Source organism: Nothoprocta perdicaria, unplaced genomic scaffold, assembly GCF_003342845.1.
Source record: "Nothoprocta perdicaria isolate Ctin4 unplaced genomic scaffold, notPer1 scaffold_30, whole genome shotgun sequence".
In the NCBI taxonomy this organism is placed as follows: domain Eukaryota; kingdom Metazoa; phylum Chordata; class Aves; order Tinamiformes; family Tinamidae; genus Nothoprocta; species Nothoprocta perdicaria.
The window spans coordinates 3950565-3963051 of record NW_020455533.1 but is presented as its reverse complement, the minus strand read 5'-3'; the positions used below and the strand labels follow the sequence as shown (position 1 = coordinate 3963051).

At 43.1% G+C, this 12487-nt stretch overlaps 1 long non-coding RNA gene across 1 annotated transcript; it reads right to left on the bottom strand.

Annotated features, from left to right (window-relative positions):
* Positions 1-2179: 2179 nt before the first annotated feature.
* Positions 2180-8659, bottom strand: LOC112949929. Its single transcript, XR_003249911.1, has 3 exons — positions 8611-8659; positions 3266-3315; positions 2180-2258 (listed from the first exon to the last, which is right to left on the bottom strand). It is a non-coding gene; the product is annotated as an uncharacterized LOC112949929 (long non-coding RNA).
* Between the last annotated feature and the right edge of the window lie 3828 nt (positions 8660-12487).

Sequence of the window (12487 nt, the reverse complement as noted above, 5' to 3'; positions counted from 1 at the left end):
GCAGGCTAATTGCTTGAGCTTTCCTTGACCTGGGACTTCAGCGTTAAGGCTCTGGGTGGCCAAGCGATTTTCATAATTTTGCCTGTATTCCATGAGTCTAGAGGAAATCAAGCTCGGTGATTGCTTTGGTAATTTTCCTTTCAGAACAGATTGCTTGATTTGACATTTTAAGTACAGTATCTTGTAACTCCCAAGCAGGCAAATCTTTCAAAGGAATTGCTGTGAGTGCAGTCTCCTGTTTTCCTTGCAAAACTGCTCTGCTGCRTCGTTAGAAGACTTGTCTTTGTGAGAACGCAGCAGCGGACCATGAGAATTGAGTTGCCACCAAGATAAGGTCATGTTATGTAGAAATGTGAGCTCCTTAACCTTTGATCTTTCCCCCACTTCCAATTTTGTAACCTTTTGCTGCAAATAGTTCACAGTGAAGTCAGGAGGAACACTTGGATCCCTTTGGTTTCCCCACCAAGGAGGCTGCCTCTTAAGGGGGTTTAAAAAGTCACATGCTGCTTCATTATAGGTTTTTAACCAAGGATAAAACCATCTTCCAGCTCCTAAGCCACGTTTATGACYGCCCTCCAAAATATCTGTAATCCCTAAAACCAAGGTCAGAGCAGACTGTAGCTGACTAGCAAAGGCAGTTGTTTACATCTGAGCAAAGATTTGGGACGAGAACACAGCAAAATGGCTACATTCTCAAACGTGAGGAAGGAACAGRATTCAACAGCAAGCCCAAAGGGTAAGAAGGTGAGAACATGCGATTTGCACTGAAACTGCAGCATTAGAAGAGCATATAGAAACTTTTCAAGCAGTTGAAAAAAATGAGTGAAACCTCAAGTCAATCAGAAAAAAAACCTGAGAACAGGTTATTCCTTGGCCAAGGAGGATAATCTTATAGCAAAAATTCCTTGTAGCTCTGTATCCAGAGGTGTTAGAAGTCTCCAGCTCTCAACTGGAGCTCTTCTGATGCACAAGGCTATAAAACGAGGCACGTGTATGCTGTGCCTTGGCAAGAGGAGCAAGCCCTCTTCTCCGGGCAACACGCGAGCCTGCTCCTCTCGCCACTATCTTGGGCAGTCATCTTCTCTGTAGGAAGAATGGCTTCAATTATGTCACAGCTTCCAGTTTCATTAACGCTCAGACAATACGAGCATTAAAATAAAATAACATGGCAAGCGCCGAAACGTTTCCTGTCATTGTGTTGGGATTGCAGCAACACGGAGCCGGTCCAAACGACTGCAGCAGAGCGCCGAGCCCGCTCCAAGCGCAGCAGAGCTCTCGAGGCTCCTTGACAATAGAGTTTCTAGGAATTACCATCTGAGGTGGCAAGGAATTTGCCCAGGAGGCCTGGGCACGGGTCCCAAGTTTCCTCGCTTGCCGCAAGCTTTTCCGATGAGAAGCAGACTTCATCCGGCCGAGCTGAGAGCAGCGCTCCATCAAGGGGAGAAACTTTCCCCCGGCTCATGGAGATGGTTGAGCTCAAGAGCAGAAGTCATTGATAAACACAGGGTGCCGAAAAGCCCCTGTTGCTTTGGGACAGTTCAGCTGGGTGACATTTTCTTGTAGGAATTGGCTTTCGTGCCCACTTTCCYAGGGCGAACGTGCTCTGGACACAACCGGATTCTCCATGCAAAGCATAGCAGTGCCTGCACCCAGGAACACGCTCCTTGGAACGGGAAACCAGCCATTCAGTGACAGCCCTGTGGCTCACAGAAAATTTTATGTGAAAAGAGCAAACAGGCTGTTTCCAACCTGCTGGCCACCATACTTTTTTTCGGGATCCTGGCCCTTCTGGATCCTTTTTCAGTCCAGGTGTGGAGCACATCTGAAGCTCACACTCTAAATACCTCCAAATACAGGTTGTGGCTAACACGAGAGACAGCCAAATTTCACCGAAACACTGGAATTCAACAGCAAAACTGCTGAATGCAAAATTCAACAGTAAAACTCCATTTTTGGAAGGGGTTGATCAAATTTTATCAAACTCACACACACAATCTTGATGGAAAAAAATGCCTTCCACATTTTAGACTAATTCTACTCTTCAGCACTTCAGTATTGAGCTTGATCTCTGACTCCTATCTGACCTTTTTTATTCATTTACTTTCACTGCAATGGAAGTGAATCGTTCAATCATTTCGGTTCAATGTAATGTTCTGGAACGAATTCAGGGAGACATCCATGCAGATTGCTTCCTGCCATAGACAGCAAGTGGTTTCTGCGTGCGGACYCTCAAGATGCTTTTCCAAGGCATTTAAATTCTGTTAAAATAAATTACAGGCCTTTGAAAAGAGTGCTGAACTACGAGTGAAAATTACAGTGTTCTCATATATTTACATAGCGACTCTTTATAAATAATGACTCAGTGGTTGCACTATCATGAACTGCAGGGACTACCCACAAACCCTTCATTTTGTTGTTTTTTCGCATTTATTGTCAATATCTTAATTGAGAGTGGCCAGGGGTTGCTCAAACTGTAATTTCACAGGGCACAGCTCCCAAGGATAAATTGAAACCGAGCTGGTTAGTTAAAAAAAATATATAATTTGAAAAGTAATTTTAAACTTCTATTAATCATTTCATTTTACAGCAGTGCTAGCCTTGGAGCAAGAAGCAATTGATGTCAGGGTTATGCAGGTGAATTTTTTAATCACAGGAAGAAACAGGAAAGCAGTTGGGTTATACTTTTACCATAGTATGTACTATTTAAAGATGCTTTGGGATGGCAATGGCCAAGACTAGACACTGACAATGATCTCCTCACTGTGACGTGTCAGGGTCTCTAGACATTTTCAGGACATTGCTAATCTAAATTTCAAATTCCCAAAAGGTAATTGCTTCTTTGTGCAGTTGGGAAACTTGATAACATCTTGCATAAAATTTGATTACTGTAATGAAGCAAATTACCTGCGTGTACACAAAAGGGCATGTAATTTTGCTTGTTCTTCTCATACATAMAGGATTTATTCTTAAGAGAAGTCATACAGGAAGCTCTCTGTGGACAGAGTGAAGAATTAAGCCTAAAGAGTTAAGAATTAAAAAGCTGTGTTTTCCCAGGTCCATCCATAGTGGTACATTTCCACGAGCAGTGTGGAGTGTGAAAAGAGAGATCGTGAACACATGGGGTTTCAAAAAGAGAAGCCCAAAGTCAACCTGGGAATCAAACTATGGGCTCAAAATAAATCCCAGGATGTGCAATCTTTTTTTTTTTTTTTTTTGCCCCTTCCCTATTTACTTTTACAAGTAGAAAAAACAGGGAGACTTTCACCTTTTTTACAGCCCATCTCATTGCAGTCTCCTGGATCCTGCAGCTCACAGCTGCGAGGCAAGAAATATCAGACTTCAGGATGATCATGGAAACAGTGGATTTATCAGGATTTTTGCAAGGTGTGAAAGACAGAGTTCATTCCGCAACACACACATTCATTTACAAACCAGCAAACCAATAAGTGCTTTCTTGTCTTAGCAGAAGGCCCAAAGTACTTGCAAAGTATTTATTCCTTCAAATCCCCTTTTCTTCCAGCTGGGCACTTACAGGGATTAAATACAGTCAGCGCTGTGCTCCGAGACAGAAAGAATTGAAAGGAAGATCAATTGCAGACAAAACTGCCAGAAAATTCAGAGATAGGCATGTGCATAGGCAATAGAAATCACATTTAAGAAAAGGAGGAAAAAAAATAATCAYGAAAGAGAGCCAGACTGCATACAGTAGTCTTAGTGTTTGCACTGGTTAAACCCCTTTTATCTCACATTCATAAACACAGGCTCTCTATATGATATAAAACACATTTAGCTGTCATTGAAAAGCTGTGATTTATGGAACAGGGCTGTCCCTAAGAGGGTAACAACACTCGGTGCTTATTTTGGCAGGTGCACTAATTCAAACTGCTGAGCGGCTCAAAGAACGGCTAATGCTAATGACAAAAGGTTAATGATTTTCTTTTTTTTTTTCTTCCTTTTTTTTTTTGATTGGAAATATTTGTTCGGTTTAGGCACTGCTTTATATGTGACCCCAGCTGTAGCCAAGTTGGTGTCAGCTCACTTTGCATTTGGCAAACACAGCGTTTGAAGAAAATATTATTTCAAACATGACTAAACAACCACCACATTGCTGGACTAATGAAGAGACATATCCAGACCTCTGCCTTTCTTTCATGCTTGTATTTAGAGATAAATAGTGAGCTGTTCCCCTAGTAAAAATGGAAATAGCACATCCAACAACAAAAAAAAAAATCACCATTAAATGCATTAATTCATCTATCATTTGGGTTATGTTTTCCATTTTCTCAATGGTCATAAAATCCACTTGTTACCCAGGATTTTTTCTGGATTAACAGAACTGTAAACTTGTCTGTCAGCTCTTAAATGAGTTGTGCTTGCTGCTGCCTGCTAATGCTCTGCTGCAAGTGATTGCAGAGCAAGTTTTGTACGCATTTGTGGGTGTTTAGTAAGATGGAAATCCATGCAGGTAAGTCCTGAACCCCGGAGACGCCAGGTTTTACTAAGCATAGCTCAAATGCAAAGGGAAGAGCAGTGTGCTTTGCAGAGATATGTCAGGTACAGGGTATGTCCCCCTGGGGACACGTATGCATCACCTACCTAGTCCTGAAGGGCAACAGCAGGTGAGAGCAAACTGCAAAGTCATCATCTCCAACATTACGTTTCTAACAGTATGAGACAGCAACATGGCATGGCCAGGTTATCAGAGATTACCCAAGCTGGTCCAAGCAAGATGCTTGCTCTCCTCTCCAGGAGCATGGCAGATCCAAGGCAACTGTGAGTCACTCTAGCCCAGGAGATGACGGATGATGAGCCCAGGAGGACATCTGTCCTGGCCATGTTCTGCTCATCCATTAGACCACAGGTCCCAGGCCAAGGTCCTCAGAAGTTTTGACTGGGCTTAATCCTCATTCACTTGTTATCTTGCACTGGTGTGAACATCATCCATCTACCTACCTCATGCTAGGACCAGCCGTGTCAGAGCAGGCTGTTGGAGCTGTGCATAGGGCTGATGGAGCTGTGCATAGGGCTGACTTAGCAAGCACAGCACTGGGAAAAGCAGAAAATGCTACAAAACCTTGAGAGAGCCTCGATCCCTCAAAATACAATTCTTCCTTATCACTAGCAGCATGTACACAACCTGCAAAGCCCAGTAACTCAAACACAACAGGGACAGCGATCAGCCACAGGACAAAAATCTCATGCATAATAGTACAAAAGCAGCAGCAAAGTCCAACAATAACAACAAAGCAGCAAAACCCTGGCCAGCAGTGAAACGTAGGTCGTTTTGAACACGTCCAAGAGCTGTATCTCCACGAGGAACTGGATGGAAGCCAGGAAGACATTTGTCAAATTAATCATGGCAGATCAGGTGCCTGTCACCCTCCCCTCATAGATTCCCTTGCAGCCCTCTCCTCATTAACCTCTGGCAGAAAGGCAGGCTTGAGGTAGACTCATAATAAGTGTGATATTTCCTCAATACTCCAACATTGTTATTATTTTTCAAACCACAGAGTTACTCACATTGAGGRCTGCGTTCACTTTGCCCAGCCAAGTCATTGATACAGACAGGGAAGCTGGAGGAACTGGTCCCACCACCAGCTCTTCTGGCTCTTGCTACAGCCAATGGACACAAAATCACTCGAAGCTGAGCTCTGGTCCCAGCTGGACCATATTGCAGCTGAGAAGCAGAGCACAAGGTTGGCTTTTCACACTGTGTACCAAACTCTGTCCTCTGCCTCCGTTAGTGCTCCTGGAACACTCTGCAATTAAATCCATTCTCAACACCCTACAAGCATTTTGAACCTCTTGACTGGCCTCTTCTGCCAGGAGAATTCACGTAAAGCAAGGTTAGGTCATCTCTGGTTTCTGCTATAGCTAGAATGATTCCTTAAGAAAAGCTGAGGTGAATAAAAAGCCAACAGGATTTAATGAATGGGTGATTGGTCAGAATTCTGAAGTCCATCAGCTGTTTTCCAGGATGCAAGAAGGAAGCCTGGAAAGTATTAGGACCAGAAAGACCACCGGACATGAAAAATGGTATTCCTAATGCTGCAACTATCTGCAAAAGAGGTTTTCAAAGTTTACAAGGAGAGCTTTAGCAGTAACATCACAGCAGGACTTGATAAGTAAAATGTGTGTAAATGTAACAGTCCTTTCTTTCCCACCATTGGTCAATGCTTCCTTCCCACCAAAGTGGAGAGTTATTTTGGCTCCTCTCTGAGRAAGATGAGCAGATATGCGAGAGGATGACTAAGATACTGACTGAAGAAAATAGACTATGGACAGAGAGTGCAATTTTTGGTAACATGGATGCCTGAGAATGTAAAAGGCAGGTTGGTCATTTTATAAAAAGAATGAAGAAAAGGATGGAATTCTGGATGTTGTAACTGAGGCTTGGTCCAGAAATCAAAATCCATAAAACACATTAGCTCTAGGGTGAATGCAGAAAAGAGCCTAGTCCAGGTTAGCCAAGTATCTGTGGCTTCAATAGAAGCCTTTAGGAAAGTATGTAGCCACTAAACCATTTTTACCCAGTGTTTTCCAAATATAAAACGCTCTTTTAGCTGCTTAAGGCTACAATACATATATACATATATATTTATTTATACTTTCATGCCCCTTACRCTCCTCACAGGAATGAATAAGAAGCAACAAAATCATCATCTGCTTTTTTAGCCTCTGACGCCCCAGTAGCAGCTATTTGGACCTGGCTGCATTTCTCCCAGGTCTAGGTAAGAAAACCTGTTCTGCAGCACCGAATTCACCCTATGTGCAAACGAACAGCAAAAACACCATTTGCAAGGAGTGCCTCRCGTGGCAAAGCCTTGTGTGTTCGCTGCCCTTTTGAAGGAAGATACATCACCAAGTCACTGTAACCAATAATGGTGCGATATGGAAAGGGTRCAGAATTTACGGGTGCGGTGGGATTACTTTTGTTAAAGCAATAATGCCTCATTTGTTCTTATGACAGAGCTTTACAACAGCTACACAGTCGAGGCTTTAACATCCATCAACATTACTGTCTGGATTGTATTATCTAGGAAATCCCAGAGTCACTAGCCTACAGGTTGAATTAGCTGCAAATTCATTTCAGATTAGAATCCCTTTTGTAAATGCTGCAGTCACTCAGGCAATACCGTGGAGAAAGCGAGGGGGATGTTATTGAATTTTGTGTTAATAATTCTTTCCCAGACTTTTTTCACCCCCTCTCCCCTCTTTTGGTAACCATCACTTCTTGAAAGGTATTAAGGCATTAAGCTAACTTTAAAAATAACTTCTAAAAATAACTGCAAACACTTCTGAAAACCTCCCCTTGTGTCTTTGCTCAAGGAGAAAAATCCTTCCCTGAATGTGGAACAAAAGTAGATTTTAAAAAGCAGTTTATAGGCTATCTGTTCCTTCTTCTAGGTGCTTTAAGAAAAACAACAGATGCATSCCAATGTTTCTTGTTCCTCCATGTGATAGGTAGAGATCATCTCACTCTGTTGTGACCTTTCTTTCTCTGTCTTTGGCACAATAAAAAGAAAAATAACTGTTCTTGGATGCTCCTGGGAATTTCGGACACTGTTTGTGAAAATGCGAATTAAGCCAAGGTTTGTCCTGCACTTGCTCTGCTGCAATGCAGAGGGACATCACTAGACAGGTCCATGCCCAGCCTGGGTTGCACATGGATCTCTTTGCTTTTTCTCCAAGGAAATACGGCAGCGAAGGAGCCCTGGGCAGGAAGGGGTGCGCTCGACCCCTGCATTGGGGAATGCTGGAAGAAAGTGAAGTTTGAACTCCAAACCACAAATATTCATAGCAGAATCCTGATTCTGAGCATTACAGGGAGCCAGACAGGGCAGAGCCACGCGACTGCTCAAGTGTCACCTACAACACTTGGATTTCAAACAGCCGCTGCAGAGCRATCCTCACTCCGATATATTTTTGGCAAATAAATCTGAACGAAAACTACGCCTGCAAATTCATTTGCTRCCTACACTGCTTGCATGAATCCTTCATTCAACATCTTGTTATAGAAAAATCCTGGAAGTCCTGGTGAAGGAGCAGGTCCGCTGCCTTTCAGGGTGCTCTTAAAAAGATCACTTTCGTGCAAGGAAGACAGGGTTGAACTTAAATGCCTCATTAATGTCTGCATTGATAAAACCCAGAGCATTGCCATTTTGATGCTTCCAACCTGCTACATTAACATTTTTTTCTGCAATGCATAAAATTGCTGTAAGAGAAATAAATAAAATCCTCTGTGCTCCTTTTATAAATTGGGCTGAYGTTCTAACAAGGCAGTTTTATGTCCCGAGGGAAGAAGGGGACATTRCTGCAGGCGTTTAACTTTAAACCTGCACTGAAGCTCCAGCCCCTTCTCTTAGGGGCTGTAATCACCAGGCACATCCGAGGCCAGATGCCAGTCCCATCACTGCACGATACCACCCAAAACAATTAATTTATGTAAAACTCAGAGTGTAGCCTAAAACTTAGAGTTTAGCCTGCAACTAAAGCCAAGCTACAGGTTTCCCTCCCTAAAGAGATTCCTTCCCAATTTTCCAAATGCCAAGTCACCTCAAAACACCATTCCCAGCTTCATCCACCCCTTCCAGAAACACCCACACTTACCAACCCAGAAATAACGTCAATTTGAGCCTGTCCTTTTCTGCAGCCTAAACCTCACCTCTGTTCACTGGGGGTCTTTACATAACCTGACCTCCAGAAGCCAATTACATCTGTTTTCTCTGCGCTCATGTGTTTCTAGTATTGACACCAACTTCGCTTTCAACAAAGGGTGGGTTCCCATGAACTCGGCTCTTTATTACCAGCTGGTTCTTATTAGAGATTAACCAATAAAAAATGAGTAATACAGTCAGCAGTGTGCTCCTCTGTGCAGCACTTTTCCATGTGTTTCRATTTACCAATCAACCCATAAAGCCCTGCCCTCCAATGAACTGCATTCCATGCCTCACATTTTTTTGCTTATTTTGATAAATGTAGCTTTTCATAGATAAAAAGGGCAGGAATCTGGCTAACACTGTCTACTGTTAGCAGGAACATTGATGTTGGTTAGATGAATTAGAGAAGGCTACTTGATCTTTTTCTCTGGCAGCTTATTATACCTTGGCTCCTGGGCTTCTAAAATTTCTCTTGCAAAGCTTCCCTGTCCCTGTGCTTAGTTAAAACCTGTCAAAAAATTAACAAATCTAATTTCAGCCTTATTTTGCCCCTTTTCCTCAACACCACGTGGGCAAGGAATATTCTGTAAGGATACTCCAGACCATTGCTGTTGTTGTGGAAGTTTCTGCAAGTTAAAACTACTCCGATATGGGTGGAGGATGAAAAAGTCTAAATCTGAAAGCTGCAGTTCATAAAATGGGTCATTTCTTTTATACACTTTTTTGAGGGGAGAGTGCAGAAAAAGCATGTAGCAACTTAATGGGTTCCTTGACTTGACGTTGTGAAKACTTGCCTGTGAAATTAGGCTTTGCGACTGTATTTTTCTGCCTTGGAAACCCTTATGCCCATTCACAAAGCACTAAGCACTAAGACCAGCTGCTGCTGTGTGCCAAGAGAAAAAAWTTTGTTTTTACTGTTTATTTTTGAAATCTTAATTTCAGCATGTCATTCCTGCAATTTCCAAAGATTTTCATTTGCTTTTGATAAAGATGTGCCCTATATGTAGCAAACTGTGATCCATATAGAACTGTCCACCTCTCCCATCCATCARGCCATCTAGGTGGTATGCATGCTACTAGACCCTTCATTTCCCCTGAACAGACCTTCCCTCTTGGCAGTGGRTTCTGCACTTGGCTTTATTATCACTTTTCAGCAGAAGAATAAAAATACAGTATATCTTTCCATTAAACCAAGCTGCTGAAAAGGGAACTTTATTGTTTTAAGGTAGTTCAAAGTAGGCTAAGAAACCCCCTGTAAAAACAGGCATGAACTCCTCAAACCTCCCTGAGGTATGAATGTGCTAACTCAATTCCCGTGTGTCTCCAGCTCCATTTCCCCGGGAGCTGCAGGCAAGGAAGGTCCAGGGTGCAGGTGCAAAGGCTGCAGAAAGTCACTGCAAATTCGCCACACCAAACCTGCCCTTGATGCCATCCAGCTACCAGCAAACCCAGAACTTCCCAGAGCATCTCAGGGACCCCTTATAAGCTCTATTAGACCTTCATTATTAAAGCTACTTGATAGCACTAGCTGTCTACTTTAAGGTGACACCCAAAGCAGCAGCTAGGAAGCCTCACCCAGATCCTCCTCACCTGGTAGATTTGCACCTGATGATGTTCAACCAACCAAAAGTCTCTTGGTTTAGATGGAGGCAAACAAATGCTGTTTGCATATTTCACCAGAAGGCCAAGCACTTTTGATATGATAAGGCCYGTTGATCCTGCCATTTGCATAAAAATATCTCTATTCAGCATCACGCAGGCAGGTGCAATAACAGACAGTGTTGTATAAAAACAGATTACTAGGTTATTTCCCGGAATATACTCTGGGATTATTACTGCATCACCACGAAATGTCAGCTAGAGGCAGCAAATAAAGGAGGGAATTACGTTTGATGATGCTCTCCTGTTCAAGGGGAATTAAAGGGCATATCACTACCCACACGGCACAAAATGCTCTTCCAAGAGATAGTTCCCAAGCCCCATTCCCTTTCCCATTGCTCTAATGACTGGGCCAATATCTTWCAGGGATGCAGCAGCTCCTGATCCCACCGTGTCTCTTCTAGGCGCTGTGTTCCCACACTGCTGGCCAGGTCAAGCGTGTGAGATCCGTCCCCGTTACTCTTGAGCGGGGAGCAATATGCCTGCAGAACCAAATTCCTCATTTCTGCCGGCAGCTATGAGGTCGGGAACGGGCTGCTTCCCATCCGCTGTTCTCTCCAGGACGTCCTGGGTGGAGAAGGCGCTTCCCGCGCCCGCGTTTCCCAACGCTCGGCATGACCCATCAGTGCTGCAGGTCCAGTCCCGCGCTGTAGTTAACGCAGAAAATACATTCCTTCAAATAATTGATTAAGTCTTATGTGAAAAATAAAGCGYGTTGCAGAAGATTCATTTTCAGAGTATTTTTTTTTCTTTTTTTTTTTTAAATAATTGGAATTAGATTCCTGGCTGGAGAGAAAGCTGGGGATGGCTGATAACATTTTGACAATGATAAGTGAGGTTTTAGGAAATAAATACAGCCGGGATTATTGAAGTCTTTTCAGCAGCAGAGCCTCCAATTCAGGGGAAGTGTATGAAAAAATATTTGCCTTTTTGGAGGCACCTAATCACTCTAGAAAGATGGCAGCAGCTCAAGAGATGTACACTTAAAATGTCAGAGTGAAGTATAGATTTCAACCTCCAGAACATGCTGTTAAGGATAATTCATCTGTGGTTTTTGGATGACAAAGCTTTGAGCTTTAAGCTTCCTTCTGTATTCCCTGTTTGCTGTGCACATCAAGAAAACAAATAAATACACAAAAAATAAGGGCAAAATGCAGAAGAGCATGAACCAATCCACACATTTGCTGAGGATTATGAAGGAAACATGAAAGAAGAAGAGTCCGGGTCCTTCATATCCTTCCTTTTTCCTATTCCAGCCAGCAAGACTGTGGTCACCTGGGGGAAGACAGGTTGGTTAATGGACATTTCTGCACAGAATTATATCAGCATTACGATAGCATGGTTTGTGCCCCAAGCAGTGCCAGCACTATGTCTTTGAATGGAAGAAAATCTGGATAATGACATCATAGCTGTGCAGAGACAGTTTTTGGTGCATGCTTCCCCCCACACTTTTATTCAGGTTTCTTCCAGCTGCTCCCACTAGGATTTTGCATGTTTGTTTGTCRCCCTACAGATGGATCCGTGCTGATCTCTGCATTTCCATCATGCTGGCACATGCATTCCACCCGGGATCCTCTCCGTGTGCTCTCCTCTTCCTCCTCCTGTGATACTGTCCACCTTATAGCACTGCCTGGATTAAAAATACAGCAAAATCTCTTGCTGCTCTGTCCTACAATGAGAAGACAGGTCTGTCAGGCACCARTTTGATGTTTCAAACATGAGGCCACCCTTAAGGAGGTTTTTTCTCCTGGGCTTCCACAGGGCACCTACAGACGTTGATGGGATGGTGCTGCTGGCTGAGACGGGCTCCAGATCCCAGCCCTGTGGATGTGGCTTCTCGCTCAGCTTTGTCTTCCACATAATGGTGCTTCAACCTTCTTCCTGCTTAAAAAAAAGGAAGTAATAAAGTAAATTAAAAAAAAAAAAAAGGAGGAATGAAATTAAACAAAATGTCTCATTTCCAAGTTGGATTTGCTGGCTCTTTCTTTCAGCAATTGGAACAGAGCTGTCCTCTCCCTATTACCAGATTAAAGAGATCTTTAATATCTGTTATTTTCCCCGATGAAAATACTTCTATGCTACAGTCAAGTCTCTGCTTGATCTTTTTAATAAGCTGAACAGCCTGATTTCCTTAACTCTGCTCCTATCACCCCCCTCCTGTGTTCTAA